We start from the raw sequence: 22,877 nt of genomic DNA on the forward strand, positions 1-22,877 counted from the left end.
GTGATATGTGATTATTGCTGTGATAGACTAACTGGTAACAGGTTTGACATTTCTTTATAAAGAACTAGAAAATGGTAAAAAATAGGGGACACATATTTTAGGAAATTGAAGGGTAAGTGGTCCAAGACAGTGATGACTGAGAGGAAATAAGTAAGGTGAGCCCTAAGGTCACCCCAAATTGCTTCCTGTAGCACACGTCAGACTGCGTGAACAGTGGAGAGGGGTAACACAAGCAGACACACACTGATTCTAAAATGGAAATTCAAGGGGCCTAACAGAGCCAAAATAATTTTAACATAGAAGAACAGGAATGCTTACATGATCTGAATTCAAGATTTACTCCAAAGTTATTCAAATCAGTATGGAGAGTTTAGAGAAACAGACTAATGAAATTGACTAAAGAGTCCACATAAATGATCAGTCCACACATATACCAACAACTAATGTCCAAAACCAACAAACACAATTCAATTAGGAGAGAAAAGATTTCAAGAATTAGATTAATCTCCAAAATTTACAAGCAGTTCATGCAGCTCAATAATAAAAAAACAAACAACCCAATCCAAAAATGGGCAGAAGACCTAAATAGACATTTCTCCAAAGAAGATATACAGACTGCCAACAAACACATGAAAGAATGCTTAACATCATTAATCATTAGAGAAATGCAAATCAAAACTACAATGAGATATCATCTCACACCAGTCAGAATGGCCATCATCAAAAAATCTAGAAACAATAAATGCTGGAGAGAGTGTGGAGAAAAGGGAACCCTCTTGCACTGTTGGTGGGAATGCAAATTTATACAGCCATTATGGAGAACAGTACAGAGATTCCTTAAAAAACTAAAAATAGAATTACCATACGAGCCAGCAATCTCACTACTGGGCATATTCCCTGAGAAAACCATAATTCAAAAAGAGTCATGTACCAAAACCTTCATTGCAGCTCTATTTACAATAGCCAGGACATGGAAGCAACCTAAGTGTCCATTAACAGATGAATGGATAAAGAAGATGTGGCACATATATGCAATGGAATATTGCTCAGCCATAAAAAGAAACGAAATTGAGTTATTTGGAGTGAGGTTGATGGACATAGAGTCTGTCATACAGAGTGAAGTAAGTCAGAAAGGGAAAAACAAACACCGTATGCTAACACATATATATGGAATCTAAGAAAAAAAAAAAAAAAAGGTCATGAAGAACCTAGAGGTAAGATGGGAATAAAGACACAGACCTATTAGAGAATGCACTTGTGGATATGGGTGGGGGGAGGGTAAGCTGTGACAAAGTGAGAGAGTGGCATGGATGTATATACACTACCAAATGTAAAATAGCTAGCGAGAAGCAGCTACATAGCACAGGGAGATCAGCTCGGTGCTTTGTGACCACCTAGAGGGGTGGGATAGGGAGGGTGGGAAGGAGGGAGACGCAAGAGGGAAGAGATATCGGAACATATGTATATGTATAACTGATTCACTTTGTTATAAAGCAGAAACTAACACACCATTGTAAAACAATTATACTCCATTAAAGATGTTAAAAAAAAGAATTAGAGGAAAATAGCTTTATTTCTTACTATACAGAAAAAACAAATTTAAGTTTATGATAGATCATCAAAAAATGTAAACCTAAAATGATAAAACTTTAAGACTAAAATATACACATGCAATCTGAGGATAGACAAAACGACATGAGACACATGTCAGAAGTAATTAAGAAAAAATGATATATTTGTACAAATGAAAAATTTGAATCTTCATATGAAAATGTTAAGAAAATGAATGAGACAGACACAGAATAGAATAAAATATGGCAAAACATATATCTGATAAATGACTCATGTCCAGAATATATAAAGAACACTTTCAAGTCAAAAAATTAAAAACTATAAACAACACAAACGTAAGTAGAAAACATTTTGAATAAACTCCTTACAAAGATGTACTAAGGGTCAATATTTTCAAGAAAAATATTCTCAACATAACTGGTCATTGGAGAAATAAAAATTAAAAGCACACAAATATTACTACATAGACTAGAAGAGCTAAAACTTAAAAGACTGATCATATCAAAGGTTGGTGAGATACAAAATAAGTGAGGAGGAACATCTTAAGATCTATGAGAAGAAAAGCATGAACCAAAAACTCTACATTCACCTATCTTATACATGGAGATGCACCAGCTAATACTCTTTCAAGGAAAAACTTTCTGCACAGGTAAAGAGCATAGTCAGCAGGCGCTTCCTGTTGTCACCTTCTTCATCTAATGCAGTCACCAAGTGCAAGGTCATACCTTTCCTGGTGCCACCTACACACAGAGACTGACAAGGTAGTTAAAAAAGTCTGGCATTAGGACAACCCTGATGAGTCATACTCACACGACAGGATCATGCTCTGTTTTCTGAGGACTTGTGGCTTATATCTCATTCCTTCCTCTTCCTCTTCCTCTTTTTTATCCTGCTTCCCTATTTCTTTTCACAGGTAATGATCCCAGATAAACATCTTGCATCTTGAATTATGTTTGAACACAACCTGCAGGGCAAGCTACATTTCAAGCACTAGGGCTAAAAAATGTAGTTTTAAACATGTAAGTATTTGAAGCTTTCTCTACTCATTTGATTTTCCTAAAAGGTCTATTAGAAGTTCCTCAAGCAATATGTGAGTAGGGAAATTTTGGCAAAGTAATTGATTGTAGTACTGAATATATTTAACAGCAGATCTAAAATTAACTGGTGAACTGAATGGGAAGAGTATGTAATGTTACATGTGTGACAAAGAGAATGTAGCACCTCAAGTCCTGCTTGCTTGGTTACCCTCCTCTGCCTGCAGTCATTTTATTTACTTTGTTCAGGTTTTATAGTTGATTTCATCAAGAAGGTTGGCCTAATATAAGTAATTTTATGACTGCCAGAATGGAAGGTCTTTATTATTGCTTAATGTCTAACACATAGTTTTACAACACTTTTGTTTTCTGGGAGAGTTATTCTAATATATGCTACTCCATCATGGAAGGACTGAAAGTCATTATCATTAATGTGTGTAGCCGCTTGTGGTTGCTCTCTGTTTCTATTCCAGATAATGGATGTGTAGTCTCTTTATTTTTCTTCATCAGTCTCCCTACAGGTTTGTTTTATTATTCTTCTCAAATAACCAATTTTTGGATTTTTAAATATACTTGTCTCTAATTTCTCCCCTTTTCTATATTATTTCCTTCATTCTTTGTGTTTATTTTACCAGTTTTCTCTCTCTCGCTCATTAATTCATTTTATATTTTAGCTTCATTAAGCAATTGTTTGTTTCATTTTTCATATATTAATTGTTCACCTTAAAATATATTGTAATATTTATTATCAAACCTTTTGACCCATATTATTTAGACTTGCGTTTTCTAGTTTTCCTTTTTATTATTGCTTTCTGGCTGATTGCTATTTGTTCAGGAAACATTCTCTGTATTACTTTATTTCTTTGAAAATTATTGCAATTTACTATATGATCTAGAAAAATAAACATTTTTGTAAGTATTCCTTATGAGCATGAAAATAACATAAATCACACCATACAATTTGTGTTCTCTATATGACACTTCATTAATTTTGTTAATTAAATAGCTTCTTTTAGCACTTGCTGCCTTAAGTTTTTCTCCTATTACTGAAAGAAGCATGTTTGAAACTTCTACAATTATTTGAAGGCTTATCCCTTTCCCATTGCAGTTCTGAAACTTTCCTTCATATATATGTCAGACTAATGCACATCTTCCTAATAAACTTTCTTACAGAGTAGACTTCCTTCTTTCAATAAATGTTTTCAACTTTAAGTCTGTTTTATTATTGCTATAAGAAAATCAGCTTTTTACAAAATTGTATTTCTATAGTATGTCTTCTATTGCATAAACTTCAAGTTTTCTGTATTTTAATTGTGTCACTCGTGACCTTCATAAATAGATTAAAAACACACACACACAAACTCTCTTCTGCCAATCTTTGTATTTTAATGAAAACTAATTGCTTATATTTAAAATAATCTTTGATAGTAAATGCTTATACTTTTTTTTCTTTTTTCTCTTTCTTGCATCTATTAAGTCTTATTTTATCTCATTTCTACATATTATTTCCTCTCTTCTTGTTTTTAAATTATTACTTTAATTTTTTCCTACATTTTTTCATGGATACAGTAGAAAAATACACAATGTGTAACTTGCCAAAGTTCCAAAGTCCTACATAATGTTATCTTCTTCTCAGACAATGAAGGGATCTTTAAACATTTTACCTCTATTTATTCTTCTCCAAACTTACATAGTGTAGTGCCTATCTATTTTAAATGTTTTAGTTTTAATACCAAAATAATTTTTATTAAGATTTATCCATATATTATAACATATTTTGATCTTTATTCATTCTTTTATTTCAGAGCTTCTACCTCTTTGAAGTGTATTTTTTCAGTTTCTTTGAAATTTCTTTAGTGAGCTTCTGCTGGAGCCATTTGGTTTGTCTACAAATGTTTTTATTTGGTCCTAGGTTGATGTATACTTTGCTTAGTTGAGAATTCTAGAATGGCATTTGTGTCTTTTATCTTCCATTCTTTCAGCTAGAAAGTCAAGTTTCAATATATTAAAGGTAATTTGATTTTTTACTACCCCTAATAAAAATATCTTCTTTCTTCTTGGCCACTTTCAGTTTCACTATGAAATATTTAGATGTAGGTTTTTCTTCATATATCTTGCTTGCAATTGAATGGATTTTTAAATATGTGAATTAGTGTTTTTCAAAATTCTGGAGAACTTTCAGCCAGAATGTCTTCAAATATTGTCCTTTCCCATATTTTTCCGGTCCTATTAGAACATCCATTAAATGCATGCTATATTTTTCACTTCATCCACTATATCTCTTTTGATTTTATCCACATTTTGCAGCTTTGAAAATTATCTGTAATGTGTTCTGAAATATTTATTTTGATTTTCATTGCAATTTATTAATTCTCACCTTGGCTATGCCTAATCTGCTAAACCATCATTGACCTTTTAACTTAAAATACTATCTTTTATACAAGTTATTTTTCAAATTTGCTAGGTCATTTTTACTCTCCTAAAGATATATTTATGTTTTACTTTTTAAAGCAGACTTACTCTACAATCTAATCTTACTTTATAATCTAATAATGCTATTTTTAGTAACTGAAGTCTTTGTGGATCTTTTTATGCTTTTTTACTTGCTCTTTTTTTTAATGGTGGAGCATTATTTTCTTGTGTACGTAGATATTTTTGAATGGCAAATGCTCAATTTCCTTAGAAAATTTTTTGTGTGCATTTTAAGGATTAGTGTGAAGACGATTGACCAAAAAATACTTGAATTTGCTTCTGAGAGTCTCCTAAAGGAACTGGGACCACAATCTGGGACCACAGTCTGGGACCACATTGTATTAATTCTTGGCCTGTAAGTGTTTTGGACTTCCCAGTGGTATAGATTTGGGCTAAGCATTTAAACAATGCTAAAATTGCTGCTGTTAATTCTTAATGATTGTTTTTTTCTTTTAATCTGCTCAGTCTCAAGTCAACTTATTCACAATTTCTGGCTGTGTGGGATAGAGTAGATTTACTCTGATTCGTCATTACCCTGAGGGTATCAGCTTTATGGGGCAAGATATCTTATATGACCCCTATCTTGGGAAAGGCCTGGTGCTTGTTTACTATCCTTTGTGCTGAGACACTAAATAAAACCAAGCCTGTGCATTTCAGCATATTTAGTTCTTACAGCAAAACCAGTTACAGTGTAAGACATTTTTCTCTGCGTCCTTGCATTTGCATAGTTTTGGTCTAAAGTTCTTGGGTGAGGGCTTCCCTGGTGGCGCAGTGGTTGAGAGTCCGCCTGCCGATGCAGAGGACACGGGTTCATGCCCTGGTCCGGGAAGATCCCACATGCCGCGGAGCGGCTGGGCCCGTGAGCCATGGCCGCTGAGCCTGCGCATCTGGAACCTGTGCTCTGCAAAGGGAGAGGCCATAACAGTGAGAGACCCGCGTACTGCAGAAAAAATTATAATAAATAAAATAAAATAAAATTCTTGGGAGAATATCAGTGCTTTTAAAAAATTGTGTGTGTGTGTGTGTGTGTGTGTGTGTGTGTGTGTTTCAGCTATAGGGTCAACTATATTATCAGAATTAGAAAGATAGAGACATTTTGATAAAACACAAAATCCCATATTCCCTTACCCTAATTGGCTTTTAGGTATAAAATTTCTTTGCAGTTTTTGGCTACTTCTGCCCCGCTATTTCTGTTAGTTTATTTTTCTCCACAGATATACACTTAAGGAGTTTTGTACACACTTATGTTTCAAGCTTTGATGTTAACAAAATTTATTCTGTGAGATTCCATGTATAGAACTCTAATTTTAAAATTTGTCCCTGCACTTTTGCTTTATTCTTAGTCTCAACCAACATTATCATTGCCTGTGCAGAAGCACAAAGCATTACTTTAATTATTCACAAACTTCTCACCCATCAGAGTGCATATTCAATTTTCTAGCTCTACTTAAATACTCTAATTTCTCCCTGCTTTTATTTTCCAACCTAACTCAGTTCCAAATATTTCTATGATACTAGTATATTGCAAAAGTTTCCTAATTTTGCTTCTTTGTCCCAGTTTAATTTCTTTGTAGTCTCTTTCTCACCCTGCTAAGCATAAATATTAGATATGCTGTGTAAATAAGACATAGTTTATATGTTAATAGATCATGTGATTATTGTCTTTGGTTGCCAAAGCTAATATTTTTGTTCATTTTCTATGTTCTAATTTCCCTTTAGCATATACTATATCTGTTATAAAAAAAATAAGCTTTTATAAACTAAAGCAAAAATATCACCTAAGAATAAAATACACAAATGTAATGTGTACAACATACCTATCCAATTTTTTTAGACCTCTAGTTTTAGTACATTTTCAATTAAAAACTATGCATTATTCATTATTCCTTCTTAGTGATCTATTTCTTTTTCATAATTATCTTACATCCAAAAGTCTTCATGTCATTGTAAACTATCTTGGCAGGAGTTGAACTCTGGAGAATTATTCCTGTCCCAAACTGTGTCAATCAGAATATTTCACCATACCATAATTATTTTGATCCTTCTCAGAGGAATAATAAATTTCAAAATTGTTTAAGGTACTCATTTCTAGTTCGAGCATAATTTGATAGGTGTAAAAACTGTAGGTAGATTATAGACACATTTTAATTGACTCAAAAATATATGGATTTTTAAAAAATCTGCATATATCTTGTCAACTTTTACGTGTGCTCCTTGTGAAATAATTATTTTTTATTCTTTAAATAGAACAGTCAGCTTAATCTTCAATCCTTCAGTTTTCTGTTATAAATAAAAGTGTTATGTAAAGAGATGTTTATAAAATGAGTCCATGATGAGATTTTCAATTCAGGGATATATGTGTAAAAATCTTCACATATGCAGTATTTTCTAAGGAAACTGTATTAATAATTTATTCTGTATGTTACAATTTTTCCTAGAGGCAAATCTTTATTTGAAATAATCATGGGTGTTCAAGAACTCATGTTAAAGGAAAACAATGACTGGCTTTGTTTTTAAAAACTTTAAATTTGAATATACATTTTTTATTTATCTTAATTAATTTGACATCATGGATTCACCACCTTAGTGTATTACAACATCCAAGGTAGGTATGGTAGAAGATTATGGTTTTCAAGTGTTGTATATTTGTACAGGGAGTTCAAAAAAAGAAATAAATGCATTTGTTTGGAATGTGATCTCAAAAGCAGAGAGGGCATCATGAAAGTAGAACAAGGAAGAGAGAAAAAATAAAACAGGGAAGGTAGAAAAGCTAATAACGCATATGTTAGTGAGTAAGATCTTGTAGAAGAGAGCTGGACTCAATCCAGTTGGAACTATACCACCAAAGGGCAGGGGCCTGGGCTAGTTACCCCTCCTTAGTTGTGAGGTGCCCTTAAGATGTCAGCTTACCCATTCTCCCCTCCCCATGCCCAGCAACAAGCTCTGCTTCCGCTGAAGAGAGTTACTGGGTAGAACTGGAAGTGCACATGCTGGAGATGACGCTACCAGGGTGTCGGGAATCATTTTCTCCCCAGCAGCTGCAGGTGAGCAGATCCAGGACAGGCCATTGGAACATCTGCTACAAACACAACTATATCCTTATCCTGTTTGTGGTGATTCATATTGAATTTTAGAATTCAGACGACCTAGGAATGCTGCAGAAAATAAACAAAAAAAAAAAACATTTAGTTTATTTTTATTTATTCCATCAATGTGAGGAAACTGTTTTGGGAGTTGCTGGCATAGAGAATGTAGCAAAGACATGTTTTAAGCAGGGGTGATTTCATCAGGGGAGGGCAGAACCTGGAAAAAGCAGAAGTAGCTGCTGGGAATGATGTCAGTGGTTTTCCCATCTTTTCCTGTACATGACTCTGCCATCATGCTGGAGATTTGTTTTAAAGGACTACCTCCCCTTCCTCCTATAAATTAAAAGAACACAAATTAAGAAATTGAGTTTAGGAGAGAGGAGTAAATTACACTGCTCTCAGGTGTCACCTCAGTTTTGGAAAGCAGTCTTTCAAATTAACTGATCCCAGATCATCTGCAGAGAAGTGTGACGCTTAATGCTCACTTTTGTCACCATTGGTGAGGCTGCGTAGTAGGGAGCACCAAATAGTCTCTCACAGCCTAGTTTTTTGGAACTAACTAAATCTAATAGATTTTTAATTTTATCTTTGGCTTAGGTCATTGAAATTTTACAGTGTGGATTAAAAGAGATTCTACATTTCTGCCCCTATCTTTTCTATTATTATTATATTGCTATGTAAAATAGCAAAACTGCAGAACCAAGAATATCTGGGCTCTAGGAATTGAATTTTATATTAGGTAATTTTTTTTTTAAACACTCCCTCAAACAAGCGACATAGTTTTCCTCATTAAAAAGAAGAATCAGAATTTAATTAAACTAATTTTTACTGAAATTGATATACACTGCTCCAGCACGATAATAATTAAAATTAATGAGTAATCAAAGTTACTGAGTAGAGAAACTTGAGGTGTCACCTATATTAACAAATATATAGCAAGTCTATAAAGAGTAATGATTAAATACTAGTATTATATAAATATTTTATAGCACTTTGAAATATATTTGAGTACCTGGGGAACGCTTAAATCGTTCAGATATTCAATTAAAGACTTACACAAATAGCTATTTTTTTGTCTCATTTTGCATATAATTAAAAAGTAATCTTCATTTAAATGTGCCCTTGTTATATAAAACATTACAAATTAGCGAATATTTAATGATATTTTTATGTGTCTGTAAAATCTTCAAAAGATTTGCATTTTATTAGCAATCAATGTATGTTTTGTCAACAACAACAAATACCATACGCATCATTTAAATTGAAAATAAAGAAATAATGTACTTATTAATTAATATAAAATCATATCCAAAAGTGCAGATAGATTATGATACTTTGAACATGTAAAATATATATACAATGGATACTTTATATGTTAGCCTATATAATGAAAGAATATAAGTAAACATTCTAAAACCTATTACTATAAATCATAAATTAGTTAACTTTTTGTAGTCATTTGTCAAGATACTGCATATCTTAATTTGGATGATTATTAATAAAATAGATAATAAAGAACAGGACAAGAAAACTATTTATAAAGTTTTATGATTTTTACTTCTGTTTTATTAGCTTATACCCACTATTTCACTTTAGGATGACCTGACTTGATAAATTATTAATGTGTTCATCTTAATAAAATTGTGGTATTTGCATTTATTAAAAAAAAGTAACACAAAATTTTAATCATTCACTCTATTTCACAATAGGCTTATAAACTGGGCCAACATCTAATGATTTAATCCTCGTTATCAAGTAGATGGCCCTACTAGTTGTATAAATTTATTGTCTTTTCCCATCTCTATCTTATTAAGGTCATTCACTCATTTTTCTTATTGTCCCTACTGTTGGCATTAACTTGTCTGTAGAGTAATCAGTAGTATATGTTATGGGGTGGGAAAAGCACAGTGATCCACCGGAGCTTTCTCACAAAAAGAAAAGTGACCTTTCAGGGATTAACGTATTGGTGATGAGTGGTTTGATTAAATCAGAACCCAAAACACCCTTGTGATTCAGAATGTATGTGGTATTTAATTTCTTTTAAAGTCAATAATTGTTGGATAACATTAATAAATGTCAATATCTTCAGAAAATGTTCCAGTCAAAATGCTCACAACATGTAAGAGTTTCAGAATCCCAGTTAAAGGTTAGGGATTGAGAAAAATGTTTTTTATCTAGAAGTTTACTTTGTATGTAGACACCATTGCAGGTTTTGCAAGAAACACTTAAAGTTAGAGAAAGCAAAGATATGTGCAAAAAGTGAGTTTAATAATGCCTGGATATTTTTTACTATTGTATATTTATTAGATAAATGCTTTTTATACACATCATCTAAAGATATTAAATGAAATACTACAATATGGTAGGCAAGGGCAAATGTTAAGAGGCACACAATCACATTTTACATATACATACACATGCACACACACTCACAGATATATATGTATGTTTGTGTATGTATAGATATAAATTTACTAATTGATTTTAACTGATATAACAATATGAGTCAGCAGGTTGATGACATGTGCTAGTGAACAAGTAAAATATATATTATGTACATATCTAAAATATAAAAAGAAATACATTGTTATTGAACTGAGCATTAGAAATGCTACAAATATCCACTTTACTTTTGAATATTTTATTATTTATAAATTCTGGCACTGCATGATATTAATTTTAAAAATCAATAATATGTGTGTGCTTGTGTGTTTTTATTGTTTACTGTTTTATTTGTGTTATATACTAAAATAATCTAAGTATCAAAGCCTTCCCTCAGATTGCCTTGCTGTGAAATATAAATCCCTTTCGCATGGCCTGCTCATATTTGCAAACCCAGAGATTCATGGTAAGGAGGACGTGCTGGTTTCTGTGGGCTGATTTTATTACTCTCCACCAGAGAAACCCGTTAATGTCCCAAATACGGACCACTTGCACAGTGTTAAAATATGAGTCTGTTTGCTGGGAATGTACCAAATGGAAGTAGGGAGTGGTTTTCAAAAGATATCTTTGTTAAATTTTAGTGACTACTCATAGTCTCCTCTGAATAGCAAGCTAGACAGCAGTCCTGTCTGACTGCTGTTGGTGAAGTTGCTGAGGTTTAGTGGAAGCAGCATGAGTGAGATGGCCAGCAAGAGCCTACATGGGCCACTTGTCACATATTCACACGTTGCAGTCAGCTGGTTAAGTCTCCCAATTTTGATTTCTAGGTGGAAGAACATGGTAACTGGAGGGAAGGCTTCAAAGATTTAATGAAACCAGGTGTACCAGAGTTAGCCAAACGGGGAAGTTAAGAATACAGTGCTCCAGACTAGGCAAGTCTGCCCAAGACTTCTAACCCAAATGGCAGAGTTAGAATCCAATAGCAAAGTTCAAGTGGCGAGACCATCTACAACCGATCCCTCTTCTGAAATCAACTGCAAGTTTGAGGGTTTCCCAAGCCAATCTCAGTTTCAATAATTCACTATCAAGGTTCACAGAACTCACTGAAAGTTGTTATAGCCACAGATAGAGTTGATTACAGGTCCAGGACCCAAATTATAACCATGTAAAGGAGGAGACTCATAGAGCCAAGTCTACGTGGATTCCAGGTATTAGGCTTCCTTTGTCTTCAGGGAGCATTACCCTGTGGACCCTGATGTGTGGCAATATACAATATACAATATACATTATTATTACCAATCTAAGAAGCTCACTGGAGCTTCAGAGATATTGTGGGGGATTAATTACATAGGCATGGTTGACTGACACATTTCCTTGTGGTTGAACTCAATCTCCACCCCCATCCCTTAAAAGTCAGCCTGATGCCATGAATCACCATGTTAACATAAAACATCAGATGTGGTCCAAGGGCTCCACTATGAATAACAGACATACTGTTTTAGCTTGAAAAGTGCCAAGGGTTTAGAAATTAATTTCCAGAAGCTGGAGATGAAGGCCAGACCTCTCTTTGGGCAAGGCCAAATTCTTTATTACACAAGCTATTTCTACTAATCGAGAAAATATTTAAAGATGGGGCAAGTATCCCTCACAGTTTCAGCAAGGAAGAGCAGAGAGCTGGTCCTTTACTCCACCCTATGTTCCAAGGAATCAAACTACAGTGCTCCAATTTTCCTGCCAGTGTCATCTAATTGGAAAGGAAGGTGCTTTTCCTTCTGAGCTTTGCTAGGGAGCAAATGTCTCATGATATATTATCTGAATATCTATTATCCAGTAAAACATCACTTACCATACCAAGAACCAGGGAAATTTAAAAAATGAATAAGCAAAGAAAATAAAATATGTTAATACTTTACTAAAGAGATGAATCAGATGTTAGAATTATCTGACAAGAATTTTCAAAATCCATCATAAAAATACTTCAAAGAGAAATGAAGAATATGATTAAAACAAATAAAAAATAGCAAGAAAACAGCAATGAAATAGAAATGAAGAGGGAGTTATGAGAAAGAATCAAAAGGATATTGTAGAACTTAAAATTAGAACCAGAATAAAAAATTGCTTGATAGGTTGATCAGTAGTATGAAGAAGACAGATGAAAGTGTTAGTGAATTTGAGGATAAATACATTTAATCAAACTGAAAACAGACAAGATAGAGCAAAAAAAACCCCAAATGAATAAAGTTCAGGGATTATGGGACAATAAAAACATCTAATATTTGTAAATTGGAATTCCAGAAGACAGCAGAGAGGCAGTGGAACTAAAAAAAAGGTATTCAAAGAAATAATAGTGAAAACATACCAAATGTGATAAAAGACATAAACTTACAGAATCCAGAATGTAAGCAGACCCCCAAAATAATAAACCCCAATAAATCCATGCCAGGGTATATCATAAATAAATTTCTGAAGACAAACCAAAACTTTGAAAGAAGTTAGTGAGAAATGACACATTACTATATGAAGAAACACGAATTCAAATGACACCAGATTTCTCACCTGAAAGCATGAAAGACCGAGGAATTAGCACAGCATTGCTTCAAGTACTAGAAAAATAAAAACAAAAGACAACAAAAAAGAAAACCATTGTTAACTGAAAATTTTATATCCTTCAGGAATAAGGGGAATCAAGATTTGCACAGACAAAGGAAAATTCAGAAAATTTGTCAGCAACAAACCTACTTTTAATTAATAATGAATGGAATTCTTTTAAAACAAAATGGAACTGAAAATAGAAAGCTTAAAACTTCAGGAGGAAAAAAAAAAGAACATCAGAAAGGGGAAGGATAGGGACAAAATATTAAACTCTATTCTCATGAGTTTCTTAAAATGTAATTTATGGTTGGAACAAAAATTATAACATCTAATGCAGTGCTCAGTGTATGCATAAAAATAAATATATTTAAAAAGTAGTCAGAGTAAAAGGACTAAAATGGAAATAAGTTTCTACACATTACTTGAAAGGGTAAAATAGTGACACAATTACACTGTGAACGGATATATATGTATCATGTTGTCTCTTTGTCTTTCATATACCTACATCCGTCTATCTATCTATCTATCTAACCTATCTATCTAGTGGAAGAGAGCAACCACAAAGAAAATATTCAAACTGATATACTGAATAACACTAAGTAATAAAAATAAATCAAGATGAAATATTTTTAAAAATGTTTAGGTAACCCACAGGAAGGCCAGAAAAGTTGTTCAATCAAGATACAGAGGAAGCAAACAGAAAAAATAAAATTAAAGACTTAAGAAAGACCTGACATATCCATAATTACCTCAAATTACATAAATAGTTTAGCATACCCCAATTAAAAGACAGAGACTGACGGCATTGAAAAAAAATATAGCATGACTCATCAATGTGCTATCTTAAGGAAACACTTCAAGTTACAACAATATAGGTAAATTTAAGTAAGAAAAATACATAACACAACATTGTAAACCAACTATACTTCAATTAAAAAGTCATCATGGCAAGCATAATATTGGGAATCACTCTACTGTATACTTGTAACTTCTGTAACTTCTATAATAATGTACAGCAGCAATACTTAAAAAAAGGAGGGAAAAGAAAAGAAATACATACCATTTAACTTTAGTTTTTTAAGATCTAGACATGTGATTAAATTGCATAAAGCTAAACAAACACCCATAAAAATGACTGCATTTATAATGGATGAGTTGAAAAAAATGGATCGATTACATCAATATCTATTTCCAACTCGTGATATATTACAGTTATGCAAGTATTACTATTGTGGGAAACTAGATATAGAATATAAGGCATCTGTGTCTTTTTTACAACTCCAAGTGAGCCTACAATTAACTTGTAATTTAAAAGTTAAGAAACTGAGGCGTTTGGAAGACACTCCACAGCCATTGGATGAGATTTCAGTTATCATTCACAGAGTTTCAGAAACATCATGATGTCTGAATTTTTCTAATATGTGAACAATGGAAACAAGTACAAATCAATAAGAAAAAAAAAAAGTCATCTGAGAAATTTACAAATTATACAACACTCCCCAAAACAATAGACCAAAGAAGAAATAAAAATGAAAATAAGAAAATACCTTTGATTACTGAAAAAGAAGATACAACATACCAAAACAGGGATGCAGATAAGGAAGTGCTTAGAGGGAAACTTATTGTTCTAAGTGTCTATATTAAGAGTAAAACTACATTTTTGCACTGTTAAGGAAATGAAAAGAGAAGCCACAGACTGTGAAATAATGACCTTTGCCATTAAGACACTGGAAAAATGGAAACAAACTAAACCTAAAACAAGCAGAAGGAAGAAACTAATAAATATTACAGCAAAAATTAATGAAATTAAATTATATATCTAATATAATGTGGAATATCAGAGACAACAAAAGATAGTTTTCTTGAAAAGAGCAAGAAAACTGACAAAACTTTATACTAGATTGATCAGAGAGCGAGAGAACTCAAATTACCATAATCAGCATTTAAAAGAGGAAAATTGTTTCTGACCTTACAGAAATAAAAATAATTATAGGGCTTCCCTGGTGGTGCAGTGTTTGAGAGTCCGCCTGCCGATGCAGGGGAGGCAGGTTCGTGTCCCGGTCTGGGAGGATCTCACATACCATGGAGCGACTGTGCCCTTGAGCCATGGCTGCTGAGCCTATGTGTCCGGAGCCTGTGCTCTGCAACGGGAGAGGTCACAACAGTGAGAGGCCCACGTACCGCAAAAAAAACAAAACAAAACAAAAAATTATAAAGAAAATCTACAGACAACTGTATGCCAATAAATTAGATAACTGAGATGAAAGGGTTAAATTCTAGAAAGACAAAAGCTACCAAAGCTGATTCAACAATGTAGACAATATGAAAAACCCTATACCAAGTAAAAAGATCAAATTATCAACTAAAAAACTTTCCACAAAGAAAATTTTAGGTCCACGTCTTCATGACTTCGGATTTGTCAACAAATTCTTATGTATATCTGTATATATATATCCTAAATATAAAAAGGACTCATAACTCAATAACAAAAAGACAAATCCCAGTTAAAATTCAGCAAAGGATTGAAAAGACATTTGGCTCAGGTAGATATAGTAGTCTTCAATAAGCCCATGAAGAGATACTCAACATTATTAGTCATCAGGGAACTGCAACTCAAAACCACCAATACCCACTGGGATGGCTAAAATCAGAAACTGTGGAAAAGAGTTTAGTAGCTCTTTAATATGTTAAATATAGAATTGCTATATTGTTGGGAGCCAAGAAGTTTTCGCCATTAGAAGATGGCCGACATCCTGCTTCTCTTCCTGCTTAATGAGATAAAAGCCCGCGCCTAAAAACGAAAGCCCGCGCTTCCAACGAAAGCCCGCGCACGCAGCACCAATGATAATTTGCCAAATACTTCCCTTATTCTGGATCCCGCCCCCCTTTCTCTGTACTGTATAAATACAGCTACTGCAGCAATAAAAGTTTGAGGCTTGATCAGGATTTTGTCTTGCCTCCATTCTTTCGCGTCTCCTGCCCCTTCTTCTCTTTTCAACCCCTACAGGTTCCTCCTCGGACTCACAAGGATTTGTCCTGCTGGTCGGGACTCCCGGGGACGCCCGGGGCCGAGCACAATTGGCGCCCAACGTGGGGCACGAGGAACGGATCCTAACGGAGGTAGCACGCTTACGAACGCCTGGCCAGGCACCCACTGAGCCGCCGCGAGAGTGAACTCGAAAGTGCGGCTCGATTAGGTCCCCGGAGGACTAGCCGCCCTTCGGCAGTTGTGACCGGTAGAGAGTAAGGTAAGTGGAGCTTAAAAATGGGACAGGAATTGAGTTCCCACGAACTCTTTCTTCAGGGGATCGAGGATTCCCTCAAGATGCGAAAGATTAAGGCTAGAAAAAAAGATTTGCGTGATTTTTTTATATTTTTGTCTGATGTTTGCCCATGGTTCCCACAAGAAGGGACGATAGATAAAAAATGTTGGAATCGTGTAGGAGATTGTTTAAATGATTATTATAAGACTTTTGGGCCTTCTAAAGTACCTGTGACTGCATTTTCATATTGGAATTTAATTAGAGAGATTCTTATGGGTCATTTTTTTGACCCCGATATCCAAAAGGTTGTTGAGACCGGAGAAACAATTCATAAAGCAGCCCCTATGATTCCAATGAGGCTCAGGCTGCTTTTCCCCCTGGTCTGTTGGCTCAAATACAAAATGCTGGCCTTAAGGCCTGGCGCCGCCTTCCGCCTAAGGGTTCGGCCACAACTTCTTTGGCGAAAATTCGCCAGGGACCAGAAGAGCCTTATTGTGAGTTTATTAGCCGCCTCACGGACGCCACCGAACGTCTGGTGGGCGACAGTGAAACTGATAACGCCTTTGTTAAACATTTAGCTTATGAAAATGCTAATCCAGCCTGCCAGGCTGCCCTTCGGGCTCATCGTGGTGGTAGCCTTGCTGATTATATTAAATTGTGTTCCGGAATTGGTCCCTCCCATTTTGTTGGTCTTGCAATAGGAGCCGCCCTAAAAGATTTTATTGAAGACACATCCGCCCTAGACAAACAACAAAAAACTTGCTATAATTGCAAACAACCTGGACACTTTGCCCGGGATTGTCCACTATATAGACAAGGACAGTCATCAAAGGCTAACCCACAACAACCCCAACATCAATCCCGAGCTCCTCCCACCACCGTTTGTCCTCGCTGTAAAAGAGGCAAACATTGGTCTTCGGAATGTTATTCAAAAACGGACATAAATGGCCAAAAAACAGGGAAACTTTTCACGGGGCCAGCCCCTGGCCCCTTCCTTGGAACCGAACCAAGGGGCGATTCGGTTTGTTCCTCAAAAATCTGGACAAGTTCCACTCACCCAGACGTTGGCTGCCCGAGCGTCTTATTAAACCTATAAATTCTATGAAATAATGAAAATTATCCAGGGCCCTTTTCCCTGAGATTGTATTTCTTTTCCTTTTCCGAAAAAGATGGAGATCCTCTTGGGCATTGAAAAGACGACAAAGACAACAAGGACTATCCGTTGTGACCCTGATCCTGTCATCTTTGCTGGTTGTCAGCCAGGCTGAACCCCCTCCACACTTGCCTCAGAATTTAACCTGAAGCAGAACCAAAAGATGATTCTGGCTGCCCCTCCACTGGAGCGGCATGAGACAGAGACATGCCTACCCCCCTCTTTGATGGGAGGGTATGGGTACCGAGTTGAGTGTGACAGTAAAGCATGCACAAGGGAAAACCTTTATACATAAGGTAATCTCTGTTATTCCCTGTGAGTATACCTGAATTATGAAAGAGGTTGGTATCTAAACATTGTTTTTGGCTTCAGTATCTAAGATTATTCTCGGCTCTGCCTCTCCTCCCCAAAAGATACCAAGAGCCAGCAATGGTGGACACACATACATTGTCCACGGGAGGATTCAGGTCACTACTCCCTCACTCGGTTAATGCCCACCTCCTTAAAAGAAATAAAAAGGGAGGAGATGTTGGGAGCCAAGAAGTTTTCGCCATTAGAAGATGGCCGACATCCTGCTTCTCTTCCTGCTTAATGAGATAAAAGCCCGCGCCTAAAAACAAAAGCCCGCGCCTAAAACGAAAGCCCGCGCACGCAGCACCAATGATAATTTGCCAAATACTTCCCTTATTCTGGATCCCGCCCCCCTTTCTCTGTACTGTATAAATACAGCTACTGCAGCAATAAAAGTTTGAGGCTTGATCAGGATTTTGTCTTGCCTCCATTCTTTCGCGTCTCCTGCCCCTTCTTCTCTTTTCAACCCCTACAGGTTCCTCCTCGGACTCACAAGGATTTGTCCTGCTGGTCGGGACTCCCGGGGACGCCCGGGGCCGAGCACACTATATGATCCAGTAATCCACTTGTAGATATATGCCCAAAAGTATTGAAAACATGCATTCAAACAAAGAGTTGTACACAAATGTTCATAGCAGTAATATTCACAATAGCAAGTAGATGGGTACAACCCTAATGTCAATCAAGAGATGAATGGATAAACAAATATGTTATATACACACAATGGAATATTATTGAACTGTAAAAGGAATAAAGTGCTGATACCAGGTACAACCTTGAAACGTTTGTTTGAATGAGAATATATGGATTCATTCATTATGGATGAACATTGAAAACATTAGGTTAACTGAAAGAAAACACACATGAGATACCACATATTACATGATTTCATGTGTATGGAAATGTCCAGAATAAGGAAATCTATACAGCTAGAAAGCAGATTGTGATTGTGGGGTATGGGTGGAGGATGGGTACATAAATTGTTGATAGCCAATGTGTTGGGGTTTCTTGTAGAGGTAATGAAAATGTTCTGAAATTGACTAGTGATGGTTGCACTTATCTGTGACTACGCTAAAAACCATTGACTTGTACACTTCAAATGTATGAACTGTGTGATATGTGTCTGTATCTCAGCAAAGTTGTTAAAATAGAAAAGAAATGCAGAGGAGGGTAAGAGCCGCTCGAGTGTTGAATAAGAGAGGCAGTTTGCAATGTTGTATAAGGTGTACAGAATAGGTCCCACTGGGAAGGTGAGACTTGAGTACAGACTTGAGGAAGGTGAGGGAGCTGGTCAATAGGATGTCATTCCAGGGCGAGAAATTAGCTAGAACATAAGACCTAAGGGATTGATTGCATCCACGTGGTCAGGAAGCTGCAAGGGGGTCAGAACCACCAGGAAGATCAAGGGTGGAGTTACGAAGGAAGAGATTGTGGAATTAACCTGGGGCTCAGATTATAGAGGGTGTATAGACCATAGTAGGAATTTTGGCTTCTACTCTAAATGAAATGGAGACAAATTAATTGCCTCATTATCAATATTTTCATAAATTTGAAGCATGGGTTAAATTCAGTGCAATTGAATTAATTGGTAATATAAAAATGGTCAATTAAATTTACAAAAATCACTGCAAATTTCGTGACAAGAGAAGTGTGACTCTATCAGTAATGATAAAATAGTCTGGGTGTTAATTGGAATGAGTTAAGATTAATTGCAACATGTCATGCATTATGATATGACAGATTAAAGGAAAATAAGATGTGATCGTAGGCTACATCTGCTACTATTTACAACACTTAAGAATGTAGACCAGCTCTATTATTTTCAAAGCCAGTTTATAAGACAGCAACGTGTTATGCAAGTTTACTGTTTTCTGGCACACTGAACTTGCTCAGCATGGACAAATTGTTTTCATGAGTTACTTGGCCCAAAAATGGATCACAATGGATCCTTTAGAAATAGCCTTTAGAAATATTATCAATGACTTCCAATTCAACATGGACATATTGTCAAAGGAAATGTATAGACTGTAGAAATGCCAGTTAGCTTGGATCTACATTAAACAAAAATGTGCTTTTTATTACATTACATAATTGCTTTACATGACTTTTGGTACCTCACAACTTTGGACGAAGAGCAAAGAGATATGAAGAGATTAGGTCTTCACATATGAGGAAATGAAGGGAGAAGGAAGTAACCTTCATCTCTGAAGGTTATTGACTTAGCATTTATCATAGGTTGTCACATTTTCCATCCTTCCATGTGTGCCTATAGATAGCTTTCACTCAAGTTCATAAAGCATGTAATGACTAGCTATCAGTTAACCCTTATAGAGGGGACTTCATTCCTAGCAGGACTCAGCTCATGCATTCTAAAGAGGTGTTTTAGGAAGTGTTTATGTTATAGTGGGCCCTTCTTAAGTATATGAGACACACATGTTTATTTGTTCAATATGGATTAAGATAGTCCACTAAGGAAAAATATTTAGTAAAAAGTTAAATAGCAGGTAACACAATGGAAAAATTATGTTCAATTCCTTTTCCACTTGCTTTCTACATCTCATGCAATCCAACTCGATTCGCTTCAGTTTCCAGTTAACAAGGAAAGTGCCATTTTCATTATTTGAAGTTTCTAGAACAATGAAATAATTTCCTTTTTCCACGAAATGTGTCATAACTGAAAGGTAGGAAGAGTATCCTACATCATATTTATTGTTAAACAAAATACTATTTCTTAGTTTAAATTCAATTTAAAAACTTTATTGAGCATATAACACATAAAAGGCAGAAAAGAAATGGAAAGAGACCAGGCTTTTGAGTTATATAGGCTTTAATGCTGAGTTCTCTGTCTTAATTTACTTTGCCTTGCAGGGGCTCAATTTCCTCCAATTTAAGACAGGGATGTTAATGAGGGTATCGTATAGGTGTATTATAAGTATAAAAATTCTATATTAGAGATAACTCTATAAAGCTTAGTAAGAGCCAGGAAATACAGAGATGTAATCTTAATAAACAGCTTATTACATCTGCACACTACATACTGAGTAGAGAAAGCAAGACATACAGTCACTGTGTTTGATCAGCTTTATACTCTCATTTTGAATATAGATATAAAAATATAAACACTACAAGGCTATACATAATTCATTAAAATGAGTTTTCTATGAGTGATTCTTTCATGGAAATTTCTTCTGTTCTTCTTTCATGGAAATTTCTCTTAGGGATTTTGATTTTGTAAGAAATGTCATTTTTAACCTTCTGTTTCTAAAGTGTGTTTTTCAGACAGAAGGAAACAATCCCAGATGGAATCTCAGAGGTGCAGGAAGGAATGAGAATTGGAAGCACAATGAATGTGAAAATCTAAATAAATACTGACTGTAGAAGACCGTAAGAATGATGATTTCTACCTCTATCTATCTATCCATCCATTTATCCATCCATCATCCGTAATAGTAATATGTTATATTTAGAGCACAGAAAGAATAGGAGTGAATGAATTTAAAGGTTTAATATTCTCCAATAGCCTATCATCATTATATAAAAGGAAATTTGTAGGCCAATATATAGATAAACATAGATAAAATAATTCTACAGAAATTATTCAAGTATATAGACTTGTAGAATGAATAATATATCCCAATCAAGTTGGGTTTATTTTATTCCAGGCATGCAAAAATGAATGTTTAATTTAATAATAGAAATTAATACATGTGAAGATTATATATATGTATAATCTTGTATAAATATTATATAAATTCTATACATAATTTAGAAATGAATTTGTCCAGGCCAAATATTTGTAATGAAATAAAATTGAAAATACTATCATTAGATAATACTTTCCTAATAATTGTGTTAAATAAGAATCAAAATTTCAGGTAAATTAATAAAATCTCTAAGAAATTTTAAATGTTATTTAGTTCTGTATACTTAAGTTCAATCATATTATTTCTTATGTTTCCGTTCTATTTCTTCAGGGTTTCTCTCCTGAAATACATACAAGTCTAATATTTGCACACCTTTATCTCATACTTTTAATTTAGTTATACTTCCTTTCTGTATTCTTACTGGAATTTTCAAGTTGGTACTCAACCACTTCTGAGGTTTCAAGTTATTAATTCATCTTTTTACCTCTTTATTATTGGAAGATTCTTTTCCTTATCACTATTTTTGCCCACCCAGTTTTGTTTTGTTTTGTTTTGTTTAATTTTTATCTTGGATAAGTGTCTACATTTCATCTGGCTTCCTTTCATGTACCACATTTCTTCTCATCTTTAGCTATTTTCCTTTTACATTTTGATACTGTTTTGAAAAGACTTTGCTTCCTTGTATTTTACAGAAGCAATCAAAGAGTGTGCTGAAATTTTTTAACAATCCATTGTTAAGTTATTTTCATAGATGCACTCTTAATTTAAGTACTGAGGTAACTGTCTTCTTTTCTATGCTGTGCACTATTGTTGTTCATACCACCTAAGTCAGTTTTTATCTCTTTATATTAATATGCTATCAATAAGAAGACATTTGTCCAGATCCTTGCTTTAGCCAAGTCACTCTGGTGATTTCCCATGGCCATGTTCAGATAACATCTGTAGGGTGGTCAAATTTCCTAAATGATAGAGGTGGAGGTTAAGATATTAGCTTGGCTCTGGGTGCTGCCCCACCCCACCCCCACCCCCAACTCCTCTATCTGACAGCCTGAACCTATGCAGTGGATGAGAGGGAGTGATCGTGAGTTGACACTGGGTCAGGATACACTCTCTCTGATCACCAACCAGACCATGAAATGCAGTTGTTGGGATATCCCACTCAACTAAAATGTATCCTACCAAGTATGTGGGTCTCCCTTAGTTTATGCTTTTTGATTTTCTGCAAATCATCTCCTCAAAATGACCGTGAAAAGAGAGCTTGGCAATCCAGTGCTATGAAATCCTTAAAATATAGCACCCATGCCATTGGGAGATTTACAGATTATGGG

This window comes from Phocoena sinus, chromosome 9 (assembly GCF_008692025.1).
Source record: "Phocoena sinus isolate mPhoSin1 chromosome 9, mPhoSin1.pri, whole genome shotgun sequence".
In the NCBI taxonomy this organism is placed as follows: Eukaryota; Metazoa; Chordata; class Mammalia; order Artiodactyla; family Phocoenidae; genus Phocoena; species Phocoena sinus.